This window comes from Glossina fuscipes, unplaced genomic scaffold, assembly GCF_014805625.2.
Source record: "Glossina fuscipes isolate IAEA_lab_2018 unplaced genomic scaffold, Yale_Gfus_2 113, whole genome shotgun sequence".
Lineage (NCBI taxonomy): Eukaryota > Metazoa > Arthropoda > Insecta > Diptera > Glossinidae > Glossina > Glossina fuscipes.
This window is the reverse complement of record NW_023998456.1, coordinates 1,886,224-1,907,664: the sequence shown is the minus strand read 5'-3', so window position 1 is coordinate 1,907,664 and position 21,441 is coordinate 1,886,224.

Genomic DNA, 21,441 nt, shown 5'->3' with positions numbered 1-21,441 from the left:
TAACCTTAAATGATGTCTTTATATGGTCAAGAATAATATGCAAAAAGATTTATGGAGGTCAAGTTGTCTTTGCTAACATTTTTTCAAAATTGTATTCGCCGAATTTTGCCGAAATGATGTCTTTAGTGCTTTTAATCTTTAACCGATTAACTTTTAGAGTATTAGTTAGAACTTCCGGTTAATATTATATGTCAAATAGACAAATTCATAAATTGTTCGACAAAACTTGTAAATTGATTTGAAAAATTTGCTTTGGCTGAGTAATTCTTTGAACTCTCTCTACGAAAATTGAATATTTATGTAGTAAAGAGATATAATTTTCATTACATCATGATGAAAACGATAAAGTTTCATATTGGTAGATCAACCTTACCGAATTTGGACCATGTAGCTCTACTTTTTGAATAACATCACATATAAGAATTATCAGGTGCCAAGAATGTCCAATTGATAATGTTTTATGATGAAATCTTGTACGTGATAGTAATTTGATATAAAACCTATGTGCACCAAGTTCGAACCATTGAGTCTTTTGCCCTACCCCATGCAAGCTTTCTCACCAATAAATAGCAAGCTCTTTAGAAAAAAATTTAATTTTTAATATTTTATGATGAAAATATGTATACAGCAGCAATTTAGCACAACAACTAGCGGTAGGGAACTTGAATCACATAGATCTATTTTTTAGACCCGATCATATGAATGAATTATCATTCGTTTTTATATGGAGAGAATGTCTACTATCTAGTTTTTTATGACGGAAACTGAAAAATAATAAAATCTTTACACAATTTAGATCGCGTAACGTGATGTTGTGGGAATCCTCCGATGTGCAAACTTTTAGGCAAAGTATGCCTTTGCTTGAAAGCAATGTATAATTTTTCGTGTGTTATAACTAAAATCACAGCGTAGGTGCTAGGCAAAGTGATGCAGGGCATCTAATTGTCGGCTTTCGTCGACTATAATGGTCATTTACGTGATAGGCTTAGGCATGACTACTGTGTTAGTTTTTGCCAAAAAATTACGAGTAAGCAATGGCGGGAGACGTTTCACGCCAAAAACATCCGAAAAAGTTGCGTGCCATAAACCAACCAATATGCCGACATCTTCAGTCACTTCTCTAATAGTGTTTCGACAAAAACAATTTATCTTCACTGTATCAATGCGTCCATCGGTTTTTGACGTGCTGAGGCTTCGAAGATGGGCATTGTCATTAACATCTTCCCGGCCTTGTGTTAAGATCTTGTACCGATTATAAACATTTTTTTTTTTGCTTAAAGTGGACTTGCCAAGTGCCACAGTCAACATTTCAAGTGAGTTGAAGCAGTTCGTTTTACTGGTCCTCCAAAATTTAATGGAGATTCTTTGACAGAAAAAATCCCCGAGCGTGTCAAAACACATCTAATCTTTGGTTTTGGTTGGTAATGCCAATATATGTTGGGAACATGTTTACCAACATGAAAAGAAAATAAGAAAATTATATTGAGAGTTTTTGATATTCTTGTAGAATAATATTGCAGCGAGTGAAATAAGCAGGAAACAAAGATAGTATTAGTTTTATTTATGTAGAGGGCAGAAGCAAGCTTGAAAAACCCCATAAAGTATATCAAATTCAGCATATACTTAAGCGTGTCCATCCGTTCATTTCTCCATCCACGCGTCTGAACGGTAGTATCGCAAAAATTAAAATATTTATTCATTTATTTATTTATTGACGCTTATGTAATGTCCAAGCCTTTAACTTCTATGATAATAGATTACAATGTCTACCATAGGTGCGATAATAAAGTACAATAACACAAAATGTTCCTAAACGATCTAAAGAAGAGGAGAATAAACTTGAAGGTAAAGAAAACAAAAGAAAAAAATAAATAAGAAGGAAACAGGAACCAAGAAGGTAACTGGACTAGCATGAAAGGTAAGAACACATACCACAACCACGCCTCCGCCCCAATACTAAGAAACTAGCTAATCTCATTATTAGCGGCGAAGGATAAAAGCCTAAGTTTGTAAGTGAGATAAGAAAGTGTTACAACTCGCTAGGCTCTTCTTCTAAGCTCTTACGGAAGAGATTGCAAAGCTGCTTCGACTCCTGCCGCAGGATAATGTTGCAGGGTTTAAGGAGACGGCTAGCTCTAATAAAATTAACGAAAATACAATCTAGAAACCGTAGAATATAACCTGGGATATGGTTATACTGCCTCAAGGCGAATACATATCTAGCTATACGATAACGTAGTAGTCTTAATTTCCTCAGGTTTGAAGTATTCGTAGAACCAGAAACTTAAAGCTTTGACCACTCTAATTTTGACTTGAATGGGCACATAGGAGGCATTCAAGGAATAAAATTTTTTAAGAAGAAAATCGATCCAAATGCACAGACATTTTTTGTGTGCATCAAAATGTAACTTATTATCGAGAATTAGCCCCAGGTATTGCACGGTATTTACAATTTCAACATTGGCACCATCCACCCTTAAAGCAAGATTCAGAGGTACCTTCTGAAGTCGACACATTATCGCAAATGTTTTAGTCCATCTCACCTCAAGTTCATTCGCACCCACGCAACGGGAAATGTGCAAATGGTAGTCAATGTTAGGCTAATATCCTTCCAAGTCATCTACACTCCCCGCAAATGAAATCCGCCAATCATCAGCAAATGCGTGGATTTTAAACTATCCAAGGTTAAACATTTTAAAGAAATCATTCATATACACCGTGAAGACCAAAGGGCCAATGATTGAGCCCAGAGGCCCGCCAATGTGCATCTTTAACGGTTTAGATATCCTCTTTTAACTATCAAAGAGCACGCCTCCAACGCCCACCTTCTATGCAACAAAAGCTGCAAACACCTTTGCTTTCCGTGCTTTTTGCTTGTTTCTCGTAACACACACACTGTACAAATTTTCGCCGCTATTCTGAAAATTGAAAAAATCGGTCGCGTCCTCCCAATACAACAGAGTATGAAAATTTCGTTGTTCTTCTTTTTTGCGAATCACGATGGGGCGAGTAAAAGATTCAGTCACGACCGGATATTATTTTCTCACATTTTTTTTTCATCATGCGTGTGCCTACCATCGGAAACTGAGGATATATTGATTGTTTTCACCAAATTCTTTGATCTCGGGCAGTGCACTTTTTTCATCTGTTCAGCTAGCTTTCTATTTAATTGTTCGCAAGTCTTTCCGTCTCTCTACCTGATTCCGTTTGCCAGCTATCTACCCAAGCAGTTATGTTAACGTTAATGTTACTTACTTTCAGATGAATTACATGAAGACTTCATCCCTTCAATCGCTTTTACTAAAATGTTTATATTTCGTAATTTTTATCCAAACATTCCTCTTTGCTAATCTCCTAGATTTACCATAAGACACTTTTTGCAAGCAAAATCGAACGCCTGATTAATCTTAGATCACGACCGCGTACAGCAAGTTAAAAAGAATTAATAGATTTTCTTGTAAGTCCTACATGTTTGTAGCAAACTTATCAAGAGTATTAGTGAAGTAATGCAGTGTCCATAGAATCTTAATGTGCCCATCTCCCTCCCTCTCTCTCTCACTGTCCTTTTACTGGTTTATGTGCATGGTATGCGAATCGCTCTACATAGACTCCATCTGGCATGTTATGCAGTAATAGTTTCCTAAGCAAATCTCTCCTGGTGCGATATTTTCAGCAAAATAACTAGGAAAGAGGCAAAAGGATGGAGGAGCGCAGAACTTCATCATTGCACCGACTAAACAACATATTTAAGCAGATACAGATGACATTTTATCAAAGGTTCTTTTGGTGAGCCAAATCGGGAAACACTGACAGCAGATTACAGAAACTGTACCGGATAATAATCGATTTATTGAGATCCTTTAAGATCTTATGATCTTTGAACTATTGTGTCCCACAGGGCTTGTGGTGAGAATACATTAAGTATTCGCTTGTATACACGAACTCCCCAACGACTTTTACCATTTTAAAGAACCTTTCTACAAAGGTCTGCTTCTAATCGTAGATAGAGATCGAAAAGTATTCTTAACCTAAGTCTAGGACGCTAGACCAAAAGCTTCACGATTTTGATACCATAATTGTGGCCAAGCATGAAAAGGATTATTTTCTTGGTAAATTGTGGACGGTTCACTTTGCCGAATTGAGCGGCAGTTTGCTCTTTAAATCGAACATGAATTGATTCCCTTCTGAGGGGCAATAAAGATCAATTCTAATGTCCTAATGTTATTTATGTACATGTGTGTACCTACATACGTACGGCTTTCTATTCCTTTCTATTCGCCTTAACTTCAGTGCACAATGCTTTGCAGTAGCTTTGGGAATACCGTGCACAATAGCAGTTAGTTTTGTCTAAAAAATTGTTTGTATTATTTAAGGTAATCACTCATAAATTATGACATTTCAGCATAATACTGTAAACTCTAGTAGCACTCGTGCATATAACGCAAGTGGTTTGCAAATGTTAACCACAAATAGTAGTAGAAGAAGTTGAACACATCAAGACAAACCAGTTTACAATAGCGTCAAAAAATATGAAATCAAGAAGAAGAAAAATCGATTCATCTTGTTTTGTGGTTTCGTTTTATGATTTTTGCCTTCGAGGCGTTATTTTTAACAATAATTTTTTTGACTAAACAATAAAGTTTTATGCTAATCTTTATATGCTTTATATATGGCTACTGGTCTTTGAAAATAATTCATGAGAAACTTCATTTTATTTTCATTTTTATTAAAGAGATGGACGATGAGATGAATGGAGGCGAAAGTGTTAAATTAATTAGGTTTTAATTCATTTCAACCTTAAGTTACGATCTTCTTTTTTGGCTAAGTGCGTGTTGGGCTGGCAAAAAAGATGTTTACGGCAGTCAAATTTATGTCTATAGTTATAGTTGTCTTAACAAAATTCTTTTTAAATTTTAATGTGAATTATTTTATTTTTAATTCCCTTCACTGAAGAGTGGCGGTATAATTTTTTCCATTTTTTGCAAACGTTACGAAGGTGGAGAAGAAAGCTTTAGAAACTCAGTAAAGTTTGTCTGTAAACTCGATCAAAATAAAATTATAAATCGATTTAGGCTCGTTCTAGTCTATCCGCTTATCCGTCCGTTTGTCCACCTGTGTAATATCCGTGGTAAACATTCTCAGCTCCCAAAAGTCAAAATGTCGTTTTCAAATTTGGGAAAAACGTTGTAAGTTCTTGCTTGCAAGGCAATACTGAGAATGGCCTGAATTAGTCTGAGAACATGTTTAGAGTACAGACCAAGTTTTCGAAAGCCTTGAGAAAAGAAAAATTGTGGTTTCTACGCATTACTTATAATCCCCTACAAAGCTACAACGGTAACAACTTCCAATCGGTAATCCTACAGCGTCCAATCTTGAAAAAAAAAAATTAGGCTACGTCCCCCTAATATTACAGAGCATTGAAATTTTACCTCCTTCGTATTTTTTTAAGACAAAGTTTTCGAGTGAAAGAGGATCCAGTTACAGAGGAAGACCATTTTGTTACCTTTTTTTTTTTTGTTTTCATAAAGGTAATGAGCATTCCCCTTCTTTGCGTAGGAAATTTTACCAAATTAAGTTCATTTTGCGTTGATTAAGCAAATTAGACAACTCGGGAAAATTATTTGAGCTTTTTAATTTCGTAGGCAAGTAAATAAACAATAATCGCCTTTTAGACGTTCGCGGATTCATATAGATTTACACAAGTTACGGATGTCCTGTCAACGTACGGATGGAGTATCCTCAGCGTGTGTGTTGGACCACACAACTACAGAAAAAGGGATGTGTGAGATCCTAATCGATGTCCAATTAACTTGTCCCCTTTTCCCTATTCAATTTATTCTATTTGTAAAGCTTCTATTTGCTACGGCACTGTAATTGAACTGACCAAACACTCATCCAAAAGGATTATCTTTGAGCGCAACTTTACCAAAGAAAACGCTTATCTTACTTGTTCTTACTTGGTTCTTAATCTGGACTACCTTTAATATCGTAGCTAGAAAATTGAACCCGATTCATATTTTACTATTATAATTTATATTTTATTCAATATGTTTTTCCTTATATCTCAGCTGTTCGAGCGCACGTCTTCTCTTGTCGACCAAGAGCGACCAAAGCAAATCCGACTTCGAAACTCACGACGTTGCCAGTCGATCTGTCAGACTCGACCAGATTCGACCATACCTCTTATACCGTTATCGTGGTCGTGTATAAAGATATTTATCATATACTTAAACTCTTTTTTAAATCCCAGATACTGTCCTCTTCAGCCCGATATTGTTGTCTTTTAGATTTAATATTCAGTTCTGGATGACTACATTGGTCGGCGAAACGGTTTGTAAACTGATAGTTAGGTTAGTTATCTTCTGCCGTTTTGTCCGATCGGTAATAGAAATTCGATCGCTATTCCTCCAAATGTTTCTCAAGTTAAAATCAATAAAATCACTTGGTTTACAACTACTTCAAGCCCAAAGACTCTCCTTTGGTCTCTAGCGTAACGCTAAAATTTTTGAGTTGGTTGACCAGACCGATCTGTGGAGTTCTTTGAACCAAAAACTGCTCATTTAAGATCAGGAATTAAGGCATTATAAGTGCGCTGAGTTCTTCCTGAACAACTAGTCGCCCAACCACCTAATTAGTTGATTGTTTTCAAAGCCCTTCTAAAATTACTTGGCTGCATACGTTGAGCCTAGAAACGTAGATAAAACCGAATAAAGCAAATCACGAATAAGTCAAGGACAGACAATCAATCTTTCATGCCAATGTCTACCTCAGGCTGTTGCTTGAAGCGCTTTGGAAATATCGCTTACCCAAAGAGAGATAGATAGAAGAGGATTTGAGTAAGTTAAACAAGTGTTTCATGCCGATCAAGTACACTCGTCTTCCATCTACACTGAAAATAAAGTCAAAAGTGAAAACTATACTAAAGAATTGACGTTCCCGAAGAAGAGATGACACTTTCTAATATAAGAAGTTATTGATCGAATATTGAAAGAAGCAATTAAAATTTTCACGTTTGTATAAAGAAAGGAATAGAAATAAAAATAAGAGAAAATTGTTGTACTTGCTTGCCAATCTTATAATTTTTGTAATATTCGGTAAACTTGAAAAAGAGAGAAGAAAAATATAAAAATAAAAACAAATTTCATTTGTTTGCAATTAAGTTGAAAGCAACTTTGGGAAAATGGCAAAAGAAAGGCGAAAATGCTTATTTCCATTAAAAAAAAAAAAAAAAAAAAAAAAAAAAATGGTTTTAGTGATCGTAGGAGATGACATGAAGAATGAGTTAAGCTGTGTATGATGTGGCTGATGATGACGATGATGTGTTAGAAAATAAGAAATAATAAAAAATAAAATGAAAAATCTTGAATGGTCATTGAGGTAAATTAAGCATGCAAAGCAGTCAATAAAGCTTTGTCGAAAAACATCGCACAAAAACCTTTTCCTTAAGTTCGCCCCTTCGATGGACAAAAATAAGAGGTCGAGGCGGTAAAGATTCTTTGATCTTTTTTGCAACAACGAACAGCATCAGCAACAGCAACAGCAACACTAACTGCAAATAGCAAACAACAAAAACAACAACGATAGCAAGAACAACAAGACAACAATCGGAGAGCAGACAAATCGGTAAATACGAATGATCATATAGTGCACTGCGAGATTTGTTTGGTATTTGGCGTCGCTGGATGATGGGTTATGGATAGGAGTGCATGATTGCAGTTGTTGTTGTTGCTTAACTGGCTAACTTAACTGTGGTGTGCTGTATGTCATTGTAACATAAAAGTTCAATTTTAATTGCCCCGCTTGACGGACTCAAGGTATTTTCTAGACATTTTTATGAGGCAACAATTCCCAAACACTACGTCAGCCGGTCGGTTCCCACTAAGCGCGGAGATTTCAACTTATTTCGTATGCAAACACTTTTTACGCGCAAATCATCATTTTTGTGAAAATTAAAATGAGGAAACAAAGAGAGCGAAAGAGACAGAGAGAGTATATTACAATGACAACACATAACTCCTGCCTGCGTGTGACTGTCTGATTGACTGTAATGCCAGGGCACATATAAGAAATATATCGTAAATACGCGCGCGTGTTTTAGGGAGCGATATAAAGAACACGTTGTCGTTGCCGACAACTCATAAATAAACTAAAATGCGAAATATATTGTCTTTTAGTAAATCTTTTTTTCTTTTTCTTGTTTTTTTTTTTTTGTTTGTATTTTATGTATCCGAAAAAGTTATAAAAAAGGAAAAACGTTTCTGTTATAAGTTTCTTCTCGCAAACGTAACATACACACATGCTGGGAGCACATACCGGGAATCTCCTCATATTTGCAACTGTCAGACAGCATGTCTCTAGACACCTATCACGTTGATATTTCAAAAGAAAAATATGCAAAATGCAGAACATTCTCGCAAACGGTTTACATAGAAGACGAGAAGCTCTACTCCTTTTTATTTTAATAAAAAGTCGGAGTTGCATTAAATTTTGACTCCAAACGTGTGGGTAGGTAGAGTTTAAATTTCGATTTTTACTCTTTTTTTGATTCGAAGATTTCGAAGACGAGCTTTTAACCACTGCAACTTCTTCTTCTTCTAGTTAATTAAGAAAATCTGATCGGTTTTTTGTCTTTTTTTCCCTCATTTCACACACATTTAACACTTTTACTGTGCCAGTGATGTTTACGATTTTTGATATTATTTGCCACAATTTGTTAAACATTGAATTTGTTACTGTTGTTGTTGTTGTTGTTATCGTTGTTTTTATTTAAAGACAACTTGTTTTACACTCACGTATCCACATAAATTCTTACGCACACGCTTACTCGTACTTATGTTTGTTGCCGTTTTTTTTTTTTGTTGTTTCGCTGTTGTGTTGAGTAATTTGCTGTCTTTTCTTGTCGATCGAAAGTTGTCAGCTTTGTTTTTCTTTTCCTTAATACTCTTCTGCTGCAATGCCGTTCTATGCAAATGTATGAGGAGGATTTTTGAGTTCTTTTGTGTGTTTGTGTTTCCTTCTTCCTCTACTTCATCATAACAATTGCATATGTAGATTTATGACCGTGCATCAGCTTTTTTTTTCCCTTCCTTCAACGAATTAAGTGCAGTACTTTGAACAGAAAACAAAAAAAAAAACAAAAAAAAAAAACGAATCAGTGATCTGCCTGTGCGTTCTTGGCTTTTGTTATCGTTTTTCACTTTTTTTTCTTTTTTCAAATGATTTAATATGTTTCCGGACAATAACTATAATCGTAAAAATTAAACGAAGAATAACAGAAATAAGTTAAACGCGTTTTTAAATAGTGCGATACAAAATGAAATATACAAGTTTCTGAATGGAATTCGCTGAGAGAATATTTGTTGGATACGAAATTTATCATGTTTCGCAGGTTTATGATGCCCTAAGCATTGCTCTAATATTTGCAAATATTAAAGGCAATATTGCCATAAGATGACTCTAAGATTTATAGCATTTAAGGATTCAAGCTGTCTCGAAGAGAAAGAATTTGTCTTCAACTCAGTATCACGGCTATGTAGAATTATTCAACATTTTGAATCATCAAAATCAGTCAAATACATAAAAAAGAGACTAAGCCTTTGACTACGATCACCAAACGATGAGGGCTAAGTTATTGCCGCTAACTCTCACGAAACCTTTGAAAGAAGGCAACGTCCAAATGGGGTTGCACTTTCAAGTTTCAGAGGCATTACGTAACTCTAGATTTTAGAGATGTTCTGAAAAATGCTGAGCCTATCAGAAAAAGCCAATTTGAATACTATGTCCAGGCCCATTTCCATCACGATCAAGATCGCCCCAAATATGTCCTTCCCATATATGTAAGGTACTAAATTAACTGTAAAAAATTTGAATGAATGTTTTAATCGACGCTAAAACCTATCGGGAAAATTTAAGTTCATAACTATGTCCAAGCCCTATTGCCGTTAAAATCGCCCCAAATATTCCCTCCCCATATAAATAGTTTTTATATAGGGTTCTTCTCTTGGCATACGACTATGAAGACTATTTGTTCTTGAAACATCTCGAGAGGTTTCAGGTTCGATACTAACTTGCTTATATTTTTCAAGCTTTCTTTCAATATCAGCAGCACTATTCTCGGTTTATTTGTTACCATTCCGATAACGTATCGTTCTTCGGGCTCTGTAAGTTGGTTTGGTTGGCCTGATTGGTGCTTATTTTCGGGGTTATTTGTGTTATTATAGCTTTTGATAATAGCTTGATCAATAGCACGATCAATTCCAATTGATTTTGTTGGTTCCCCCCACTTCTTCACCCCACTACTCACACTTCTAGCTTCTTGGGAAATTGCTTTGAATTTTAGTATATTCTGGGACATTTTAAAGAAAAGAAATAAAGAAACTCGTTTTAATTGATCAATTATTATTGAAATGCATGGAAACATGTGGAAAAACTAAGTACCGTTAGTTGAAGATGTCCTTTTTCGAACCTTTCGGTGGTACTGTACGTAGACTTTTTTATACTCTTTAAGGAACTAAAGTATATTTGTTGCTTATAATTTTATTTTAAGTCAAAAAAAATCTTGACGTGGTTTTTAATATAAGTTTTTGCCCTTTATGAAATAAACTCTTTGGCCTTCAACCCATAAGTGTAGTTTTTATAGGGCTACTGTACACTTTTTTTTCTTCATTAAAACGCTCCTAAAAGTATTTGAAAATTACGCAAAAAAAACTTTGGAAAAGAGTGAAAGTGTACTCATCTCTACCCTTACAATTAAATTAGGTATTAGGTTTTAGGTATTTGCAGCGATTTCGAAGGTGATAGGACCTAGAAATAGTAATGAAGTTGGCGTTTCCTGATAGGTTTTAGCGTCCTTTAAAATATATCAATTGTAAACATATACTGTATAGTCAGTCAGTAGTGACAATGAATTTTTTTTTAATTTTTTATAACTTCAAGAATGATTTCTTTTTTATATATGCTGGTATTTTCTATTTTAGTTTGTTTTTTCTCATTATTTTGTTAATCTTTCAATATCGTTCTATTATCTCAGCGAAGGCTTGAGTGCATTAATTATTTTTTATTTGTCCACACCTTTAAGCATACTGTTTTACGACAATAGGAGAATAACTTTGTCCGAAAATATGATGTACATTTAGAATTTTACTCTTGTGAGAGTGTGCAATTTCCGCACTCATTTTTTTATTTTTATGGTTTTACCACCATGTTCCGTTGCCATATTTTACTCAGTGCGTTTAAACATACACATTCGTTAATGATACAATTGCACGATTTGTGACTCTTATAATGAAAAATTATCGAAGAAAAAGTTCGTCTTTACTTTTCGCTTTCGAAAAACGTTTAGCAAGCCGAATGCTTGAAGAGCTTAGTGGGACGCAAATAAAAACACAAGCATAGAAAGCGGGTAATAGTTGATCGCCTTAATTCTTGTAAAAAACAATAAGTAGGAAAACTATATTCGGCCTTGGCTGAATCTTTACCAACTTTACCAAAAAAAAAAAATTAAAATTTCAATAATTTATAGTATGAGGTTGTCGGGTCCAATATTTAAATCTCTCTGCAGGTACTTCATAGAAATTTTTGTCGCTACATTTGTTCTAATTTACGAGTAATGCACATAAAAAGAAACAGTAAACACCAAGTTACGGTGTGCAGTAAGTGTGTTCTTCGGCCGATTTGTCACCAAGTTTAAGAGTAATCTGCTTACAGATACACAGACGCGAGGAAACGAGAATAATCTTATACTGATTGCGAATTTGACTATAAATAAAACAAGCCTTCTTTGACATTTTCTTTTGGACGTCTCAAGTAAGTCGCAAAATTAAGTCATCCCCATTCTTTGCTGGAGCGAAAATGACTATTAAAAAAAGGACTCGCGCGTTATCTTCCAATACGCTCGAGATTTATATAAAAAGCAAAGCAAATCAACTTTACTGATTTTCAGACATGGAAGATAATCTTGGGTCATACCATTGCATAAAAGTTGCAATATAAAAAAAGGAGTAGCAAATATCTTAGGTATATAAACAAGTTGCTCCCATACAACCAGAAAGATTTTGAACCCTAAATAGCCCTATCTATATAAAGATGCCAATAGTGTGTTCGACGGCAGGTACGCCGCATGGTACATTTCACATTACAGATGGGTAAACAGTGACCGTGACGGTACCGTGCCGACAACGACTGAAACGCACAATTTAAGGTCTTTTGATATGAATTAGTTTGACCTGCATAGGTAGCTGAAGCTGTACTAATTCGCTGACCGCTTTGATTGGATTGAAGTCAAGGAAAGTTCGCTGAGATGGATGAAGTTCCCAAAGCAGAGCTAAAATTGTAGATAACTTCTGATGCGTATAAAGAATTTAGCGTTTAGCCCTTCAAAACTAATTATCAACGATTACATGCTGCTTCTTAATTCTTTTAACTTTTAGTTAATTAAAAGGTTTGCGAGATATTAAAAAGCAATAAACGGACACGAGTAAGGACTAGTTGATAATTGTTGCAATGATTTGTTAGACAAACACTACTCCATCATTAAAATGGAAAATGTGAAAAGAGTCACAGATAATTTGTTAATAACGATCGATGAAAATCGTTGGGAAATCAAAAACTCTCAATCCATAAAATCACTTATTATCTATCTATCATTCTCTTCAGCAAAAACCGACAAAGAAAGTTTTCTTATTATTATTATTATTTTTGTTTTTTTTTTTTATTGTCCTTTCTTTTCTTAGCTATTTTGTTAAATCTTGAGAAGTTCTTAAAAGTGTTGTAAATTAATTTTGAAAATAACAAAAAACTAATTACTGTATATCCGTACGATGGCCAGTCGTAAAAATCGTAAAACGATAAAGCAAGAGTCGCACTGTCAATAAAATATATCATAAAAAAATCAACAAATTCTAACACTTTGACAACAATTTCGAAGAATATGGTTTTAAAAATGTTAGTCAACTCCTCAGTATGTATATCTCAACATCTGTTTTACAATCGAATTTACGACTACTGAATACACTGGTGCAACCTTTAGCGGAGAGGAAAAATTTTTAAACATTTTCTTTTCTCCTTTTCCTCGTAAATTTCACACTTGTGTACATATTCGCACACGATGTCATAAATTGATTCTTGTTTCCCTTAAGGGCTTTGTTTTTCTTATATTAGATGTAACATACAAAAGCAATTGTTTGTTTAATATCTCGAGAGATTTAATCAGAATTTTCATAAGATTTATATCCCAGCAATTCTTGGCCTCTTGGAGAGCACAACACTCTTATTAGAAGAAAGAAATATTTGTTTGTACTGGCGACCAAGGACTTGTACTTTCGTCAACTCTCTCAAGAGACTCATTCGTCTTGTGGTTAACATGAACTTGACTTCGATTTCATGTTCATGTGAATGAAATGAACTGAAAAACCGTTAATTTCTCGCTACTAGTTTTCTAAAATTTTAATATTTTTGACTTGAATGGAATCATTTTTATAAGGAATTTAGGGATTCGATGAAAGATTGAACTCCGTCAGGGGAATTTAAGAAAAAAGCCTACTACCAAGCAGGAATTTGAAAAGGTTTGCTTCCATGCCAATTCACAATACTTATTACAGAATATGGCACACGTCATGGTCACCGCATCGCATTGTGTAATTCCAATACGGGGCGTGTGCTGCTCTAAGAAACTCATCACATCCTTGCCTACACTATACGCTAACTCTAACGTAATCACAAATATATGTGATAATGTAATTAAATGAACACTAAGATGGCTTTCAGTTTCTCATTAATTGTGGACGAACTTACTCAACGACTTAATGGAAATGAAAGGAGACAAATTTAGGCCAGGCAAGTGCGACAGCCGTCTTTGAAAACAAAGAAAATAAACAAAGATACGCAAAATTTTTCTCTTTCATTTCTCTCTCTCTCTCTCTCTCTCTCTCTCTCTCTCTCTCTCTCTGAGGAGATCCTCTTTCATCAGAAAGAAAGCAAGTGGAAGCGTTGATTGCAAAACTTTGATTCAACAATAGCTTTTTCTAAGCGCATCTAATATTGTTAACTCAAACGCTCGCTGAAAGTCACTTGTGCTAAAATTCAATCACAATCGTAAGCCAGGAGCGAGAATGAAATGAGTAATAAAACTGTTTGCCGCCTTGGAAACATTCCCCTGACGATCGATGCCTTACTTGAATTTGACATGACTTTAACGCTTGAATATGGACTGTCGCGAAGTCCGTCCTCTACAGACGCTGTGTCGATTCTATCGTGGATCCGTTTAGAAGCAGTTTCTGCTTTTCACCTTTAGCTGCTGTGTTTCCTCAAGCAATTAGATCATTGCTTAGCTCCTTTTTCTAACTTTACCTTCGCTCAAAAAGTTCATAAAAGGCATTATTGACTTGCCGAGAGAGAGAGAGTGAGAGAGAGAGATAAACTTCAATATTCCTAAGCGTTCTTGTTTTAACTTTATACTCATAAAACGTAGCCAGTGTAGATATTCTTGCGAGATTTTCAAGCAACTTTAACTTTATTTACGATTTAATTTATTATCAAATCAATTCACGTTAAGATGCACGTCTTGCCTATGTGGTGTTAAATTTGTACCTTTAAAACATCGCATGATCCGTAAATCAAACTAAACATGCTCACTAGTTTTCACAACTAATGCTCACAAACTTTTGCATTTGTGCATCGATCTAAGATTTCACTCCAAGCTTGGATCTTTAAATTTCCTTTTTTTAACAGGTAAGCCTCTGTAAATTTTTCAGAAGATCACATCGCTTTTAACTGTCTCTAATCAACCCTTAAATAATCATGGCAAGCATAAAAAGGCAATTCTGGGCGTGACAAAATATTAAATGTTAAAAGAATTTGATTTTTTGAAAATAATTATATGGCAGCGAACGAACACTTGAAACTTTTCACGCGTCTTCCGCCAAACACGACATTTCAAAAAGGCAAGTATTGTAACTCAAACAAATTTCATGCTTTCTATTCGAACTCTTTGCAGTGTCTTTAAAGCAACATTCTCTAAAGCAGTATGTAGGGACTTTTCAATAAGCTAATTAAATTTTTTTTCAGCAAAAGAGTATTTTTTTGGCCGAAAATTCAACTTTCTCCTCAAACACTCATCATTTACGCAAAGATCAATAATTCTAAGAAACTTTACCTACGTGTTTTTTTTCTTTTCCCACAAATTTGGATCAGTTAGACGGCTTATCACAGTGGTCTCTCAAAACATCAAACCTTTTTTTTTTGCTTAGAGCTTTGATCCATCCAGAACACATAGAAAAATATTCAGTATCTGCAAAAAATGTTTTCCTTGCAAAACTTTACGGTAAGAGTACTTATGTCAATGTGTGTTGCAGCTTAATATCTTGCCTTTTGATTGCTACCTCCTCTAATATACTAACGGGCATCTTTGGCAAGTGTGTGTATGTTAATTTAAAAGCATTTCCCAAAAAAACATGTTCATATGGCTTCACATAACTTTCAAGTAACCCGCAAATAGATATGAAGTTGAGAGTGATGCCGAAGCTTTTATTGCTCCTCTGCCAAGAAATTAAAGGAAAGAAGTTTCTGTAGCTTGTTAAGGACTCTAGTACGTCAAGGTACCTATATAGGCTTCGTAATATCCTCAAATATTACTACTTTTCCTTTAATCGCAAAAAATTGTCATAAAAACTCTTTTTTTTCCTGTTGCTTTTCAGGAACTACTACGCATTTTTCAGGAGCCCAAAATTTTTTTTATTGCTTTAATAGAAGCGTCGAACCATCTAGAATGCTTGGAAAAAAATGCCTGTGTCAAATAGATCTCTGCTGGAAAAGTTATAGTGGAAATTTTGTCAATCCGCAAAAACCTATTTTTAAACGGTTTCTACATTATTTTAGAAACTATTCCATCCAATAATATGGTAATCGGATGTCATTACTTGCGTAAAAGTGGCATAATTTCTTCGCTCAAAATCGGGAATTTTGTGTATTTGTGTTAATTTTCCACCATTTTGTTTGTAATTCAGCTTTTATAAATTATAAAGTGAAGTGAAGCGAAAGGACACGTACGCGGTAAAGTTGCGAAATAATGTATCCAGACGGACATAGCGACTGATATTGCCGTGTCTGACTTAAATTCTACAAATTATTAAAGTTTCGATGTGTATCCAGTCATCCATCTATATAGCATCGAATCAAGTTTGCCGAGCGGTCTTTGACATACGCTACGGAAGATTGATTAATGTCTAGATATAGGGATATAGATGAAATGTTTTTTTTTTCGTATTTTCAAATTTTTAAAGTTGCTGTGGAATGGCTCCCGCGTTGCATTTGTAAATATTTTTTAAAAATATTTTTTTTTCTAGTGCTTAAAGGTACCCTTAAGCATTTCCTTAAATATTATTACTCTGTTACCTATTCTTCTATCCAAAAAAAAAAAATGATCGAAAACCCACTTCTTTTTAGGCTACCTTGCTAGATGTGCGTCCGAGTTAAACATGCCTCCTAAAGGTAATTAGGGTGTTGCCATTTTTAGAAAATTTTGCTAAAATATTTTCATTTTTCTACTGCGCTTAATAAGCTTCTCGAATGCTCTATTAAATTTGCTTCCGTCCATTCATTACTTTTTGCGTACTAAGCGATTTTCGCTTTTCCTAATCTAATAATCATCTAATCATCTAATAAATATTGAGCGTAAGAAATAAATTTAGTTACACCCAAATTACATTGAAGGATACAAGCGCTATTTAAAAAGTGTAGCAAGTTATCTGTGAACATTTCCAGTACAAAGCCTGATATATGTTCGACAGTTATATATATACATATATTCCTTAATCGTATATATATATATATATATATATTGGTGTGATAAAGTAAATAAAATAATTTGAAAATAGTTTTAATCTTAACAATTTATTTCGGTTAATCCAAGTCAATCGTTGAATTTGTTTCCTTTGTTTATTTATTTTTTTTTTTTTTGAAATATTGAACAACTTCCGGTATTCGGATACAAGTGCTATATAAATATAAATATATGGTTGTTCGTTTAATTTCATGGCTGATCGATTACCATATAATTAAAAAAATGTCATAAGAAACCGCTAGCGTTCGGACAATAGTTATAACAAGCAAATCAAAAAGCGTTACGACTCTAGCTCCGTTGCAAGAAAAGCGCAGGATATCCCGCATATTAAACATGGTGCCAAGACTAAACGTTGTGTAGTGGTTAAAAAATCACTTGGACATAAACCGTTACATAACGGTTCGTTAAACGATAAATGAGAGATTTAACAAAAAAAAAAAAAAAAAAACACTATTTAATTAAAATACAAACAACAGGCATAGAGAAGAGAAAGCAATGAATTATTTCTTTTTTTTTTTTTTTTTGGTATTTCAAGACTCTTGTCCCTCTATCTTTGACTTTCTTTCTTTCGATTCCTTGATCAATATGTATGAATTTTTTATTTCATTTTTTTTTTTTTAATATTTCATTATTGTAAAATTCATTTACGAAAAGAGCACCAACTGTTGTTGAGGTAGGAAAATGATTTCAACTCTCATTTTAGGTTTCTCTTTGTATATGCAAACCCTACGGTAGGAAATCTATGTGTCTATGGCTTTGGCACTTATTCTGTTGTGCCAGTAATATGCGTAAACTTCACGGTTAATTCGTTTCACTCAATATTCAATAGTTTTCAACTTTGATGGCATTTGGTAAAATGTTTAGTTTATGAACATTTATTGTAAAAGAAATTATCGATAGAATCCTGTAAAGAGGATCTACCATATGTATAAAAGCCAGGTGTTCCTTATTCCTATAATGGATTGCTAAAGATAAACATAAAGAAAATGTAATTAAAGCTATACGCTGTTAATAATCGAATATTCGGTTACTGCAGGGAAAACTAATCATTAGCAAGGATTACGTTTATATGTACATACAGAAGTGCATAATAAGTTTTCTAAATTTTCTTAAATCTCCTGCAAGGATATTAAATTTAAATAGTTTTCAGGATTTGCATAAAATTCCTTTGCGAATAAAAAACAATGTACGCCCTTCGTCCTGTTTTAATTTTTTAGTCTTTCATCAAGCACCAAGTGATGACTTTTCTCTTTCCGAAAATATGTTTCATTGATGATATAGGTGAAGGAAAACGTGGACGATTACGACTGGATTTTTTCAAGAATATGTCTTTAACCATCGAACTGAAGGACTTTTAAACAGACTGCAAGACGCAATTTATATTTGTTTATATATGCAGTTCCTTTTCTGATTAATGTCTATTAATCGATCATACGTTGAGTCCAGGACATTGTCTGGCTTTATATCTCCCTTCTCTCATGCATTAACTGAAGAAGCACTTTCTACGTCATTAGCAGGCATACGGACATCGAAAAATGGCAAGAAAAAATAGGATCCTGGGAATACGATTTTATGCCGCTCTCGGCGGCTTAGGCGGTCTAGGCAAGTAGGTATTATTTACAGGAGAATAGCTGTTAGTTTTTCTAAAACGAACCTAAACGAACATAGCGTCACGGTGGGTGTCATGACTTGCTTACAAGCTACTTGCATGATACTACGGATATTTGAATCAAGTTGTCTAAGGTACTATTGTCAAAAAGTTTCAATTTCTTGCCTTTTAAAGGAAACACATATCCCAAATATTTTAAGCAAAACCTGTAATTGGCTAACGTGTTAAGGTTTCCTTAGTTATCGAGCTAGGAATAAACATTAGTGGTATATCCCTTCAAACGACTCGACGAAGCGTAAGCTTTGTAATACATTAATGGCTGCGGTCTGAGATCGTACCTTTTGTCTCCTGTTTGTGAACGAAATAAAATAATTTAAAATAGACAAAAAGGAAGGAGGCTGTAAACGGATGGACGCATGAGTCATTGATAAGCTAGTCAGTTCGGCAGTATTGGGGTGGTTTCATTTTTTATCCTTTATCCATTAGTTATACAATCCACAAATGATTATATTAAAGAAATACACGCTATAATCCTTGCGAGGATAAACGGACCGATGAAACTTACTTAGCGCACGTACTGGTCTTATCGGATCTCTCATATAAAATGGTGAGCATAAGTAGATCAGAATAGAGAGTAACTTTGGGCCTTATAGTCGAGGGAGCCAAATTAGTAAAATAATTTTCTTGCCAAAAAATCGTATGAAACTGTTTTTATTTGCATTATAAAATACTAAGAATATAGCCTTTGTTGCACTGTGAAGACCTGCTTTTCTTAGGCTGCTTTCAATAAGTAAGGATCGGAGTCAGGAAGTAGACGCAGGTTGTCCAAATTTCATGCGGTTAATTTTCATGTCAATTTGCTAATTAGGAATCAATTTCTATCATAAAGAATTACAAGTTAGACATTTGTGCCATATAAACGCTTACTCCGGGTAGGAACTGTTTTAGGAAATGTCGTTCACGGAATATTTCCATTTAAGATCAACTTTTCCACATATATTTGCTATGTCAAATCACTATTTTCTCCCCGTCCAATTAGTTTTGGATAGCGGTTGTCTTTGAATACATTGGTGTACGCGCCAAATTTCGTCGAAGCCTAGCAAAAATTTGACACACAGATCGTACACAAAAGTTCAAGGGCACTCACCAGACGAACAGGCAAACTTAAACCGATTCAAAAAATGATTCTGAGTCAATCGGTATAATAAAAATTTGACCTACCTCAAGCACTTCTCCGCATAAACTTAATATATCTTGCAAGAAAAGTGCTACAATGCATGATAATCAGGACAAATTATAAACAACAACATATTTTTACAATCAATAAAATCTTACTCACTTCCCTAGGAAACGGTTTTATAATCCCACAGTGTAAATTTAGAGTTAATCGACTGAGAATTGACACATGTTTAAGATACTCCCAGATTAAATAAAGTACTTTCGAGGAAATCCTGTTTTAAGTAGAGATTTCTTTCTTTCGAAAAATCAAGTTAATGTGTCTGCATTTCGCAGCCGAGTAGCTAGGAATCCATTGTTCGCGGATTCAAATCTCAAGTGCGGCAGAGTTTACTTTGATCATGGAACTCTATAGTAAGTGCTGAATCGATAAACACTGACATAACAATGAGCTACGTTCACCTCCCAACCTTTTGCTCTTTTCTCGTTTCTTTCTCACCATCACCTCCTATTGCACAAATAGAGAACATCATCTGAGCGGTCGGTAACGCAAACACCCTTTGGCGATCCTTTAAGACGATAAAAAATGTGATGAAAAAATTGGCAACGCATAATACTGAAAAGTGTTAAAACTTTTAATTATTTAGAAGAATATTTAAATGAAAGCTGCCTTAGGGTCTGCATAGCGTAACCTTGGCGCCAAAAACTTAAGCCTAACTGTATAAATAAGTGATGACGATTTATCTTTAAATGCGAGATACCTGCCTGCGTATTGCAACGTCCGCGTTTGTTATTGTTCTTCTAATCGCTTTTCGCTCCCCCCTTAACTCTTCCGTTTATAAAGTAAATAAACAAAAAAATCTAATAACCAATCGACCGTAAAGAATTTCAATCATTTTTCAGCACATAAAACATAAAATGTCATCAGCCCTGCAGAAAAAGACATTTTTCGACCACATGCACTGTACTGAACACAGTAGTTAAAGTCATTGCAGTGTGTCAACGTGGAATAGACAACCCTCACAAAAAGTGATGACAAACAATAGCTTGATCTACCTTGAATATGTTTATTCACATGTATGCGAGTTAATGGAAAGAGAAAAAAAAAAAAAAAAAAAAAGTAAAGAAAGGAAAAAAGTATAAATTCTTACTACCGTGGGTGCAGATATATACTTAACCATTAGTTTTATCGTTCGCAACATTGAGAGTTACAGCTATGGAGGAGAGAAGGAAGAAGGACATCGTATATGTATAAAATGTATGTGCATATGTACGCACCGAGAAAGAAGAAACAAACGAGCGAACAAACAAACGGCAGCCAGCCAGCCTTCACGGTTTAATTGGTTGCCAGCGATACAAATGTCATACATTTGCACAAAATGTCAAATGCACAATAGCAACATGGCAACCAAAATGTTAAAGCAACAGTCACAGCAGCAGCAACAAAGTAGTTCCTGACAGCTGCTTCGTTAGCATAGTCATTGAGGCTGATCATTAATAGAAAAATAGTTGCCTCTTGTTGTTTTGTTTGTTGGCTGTCTTTAATCCAGAATACTGAATAAATGAAATGGCAACGTTGATTACGACTATAATGGCAGTAGTGCTGGAGGTGGAGGTGGTGGTGGTTGTGGCGGGGTGGCGATGGCGATAATGGTGGTAGTATTATTGATATTGGATGGCTCTAAGTTGGGTTGTTTATTAAAATTCTGATATAAAGCGAATAAAATAAATGAAATTGAATAAGTAAAAAAAAAAAAAAAAAATCACACACCCTTTCCCTCATTCAAGCCAATCACGAACAAGCCGAATGATCCAATAT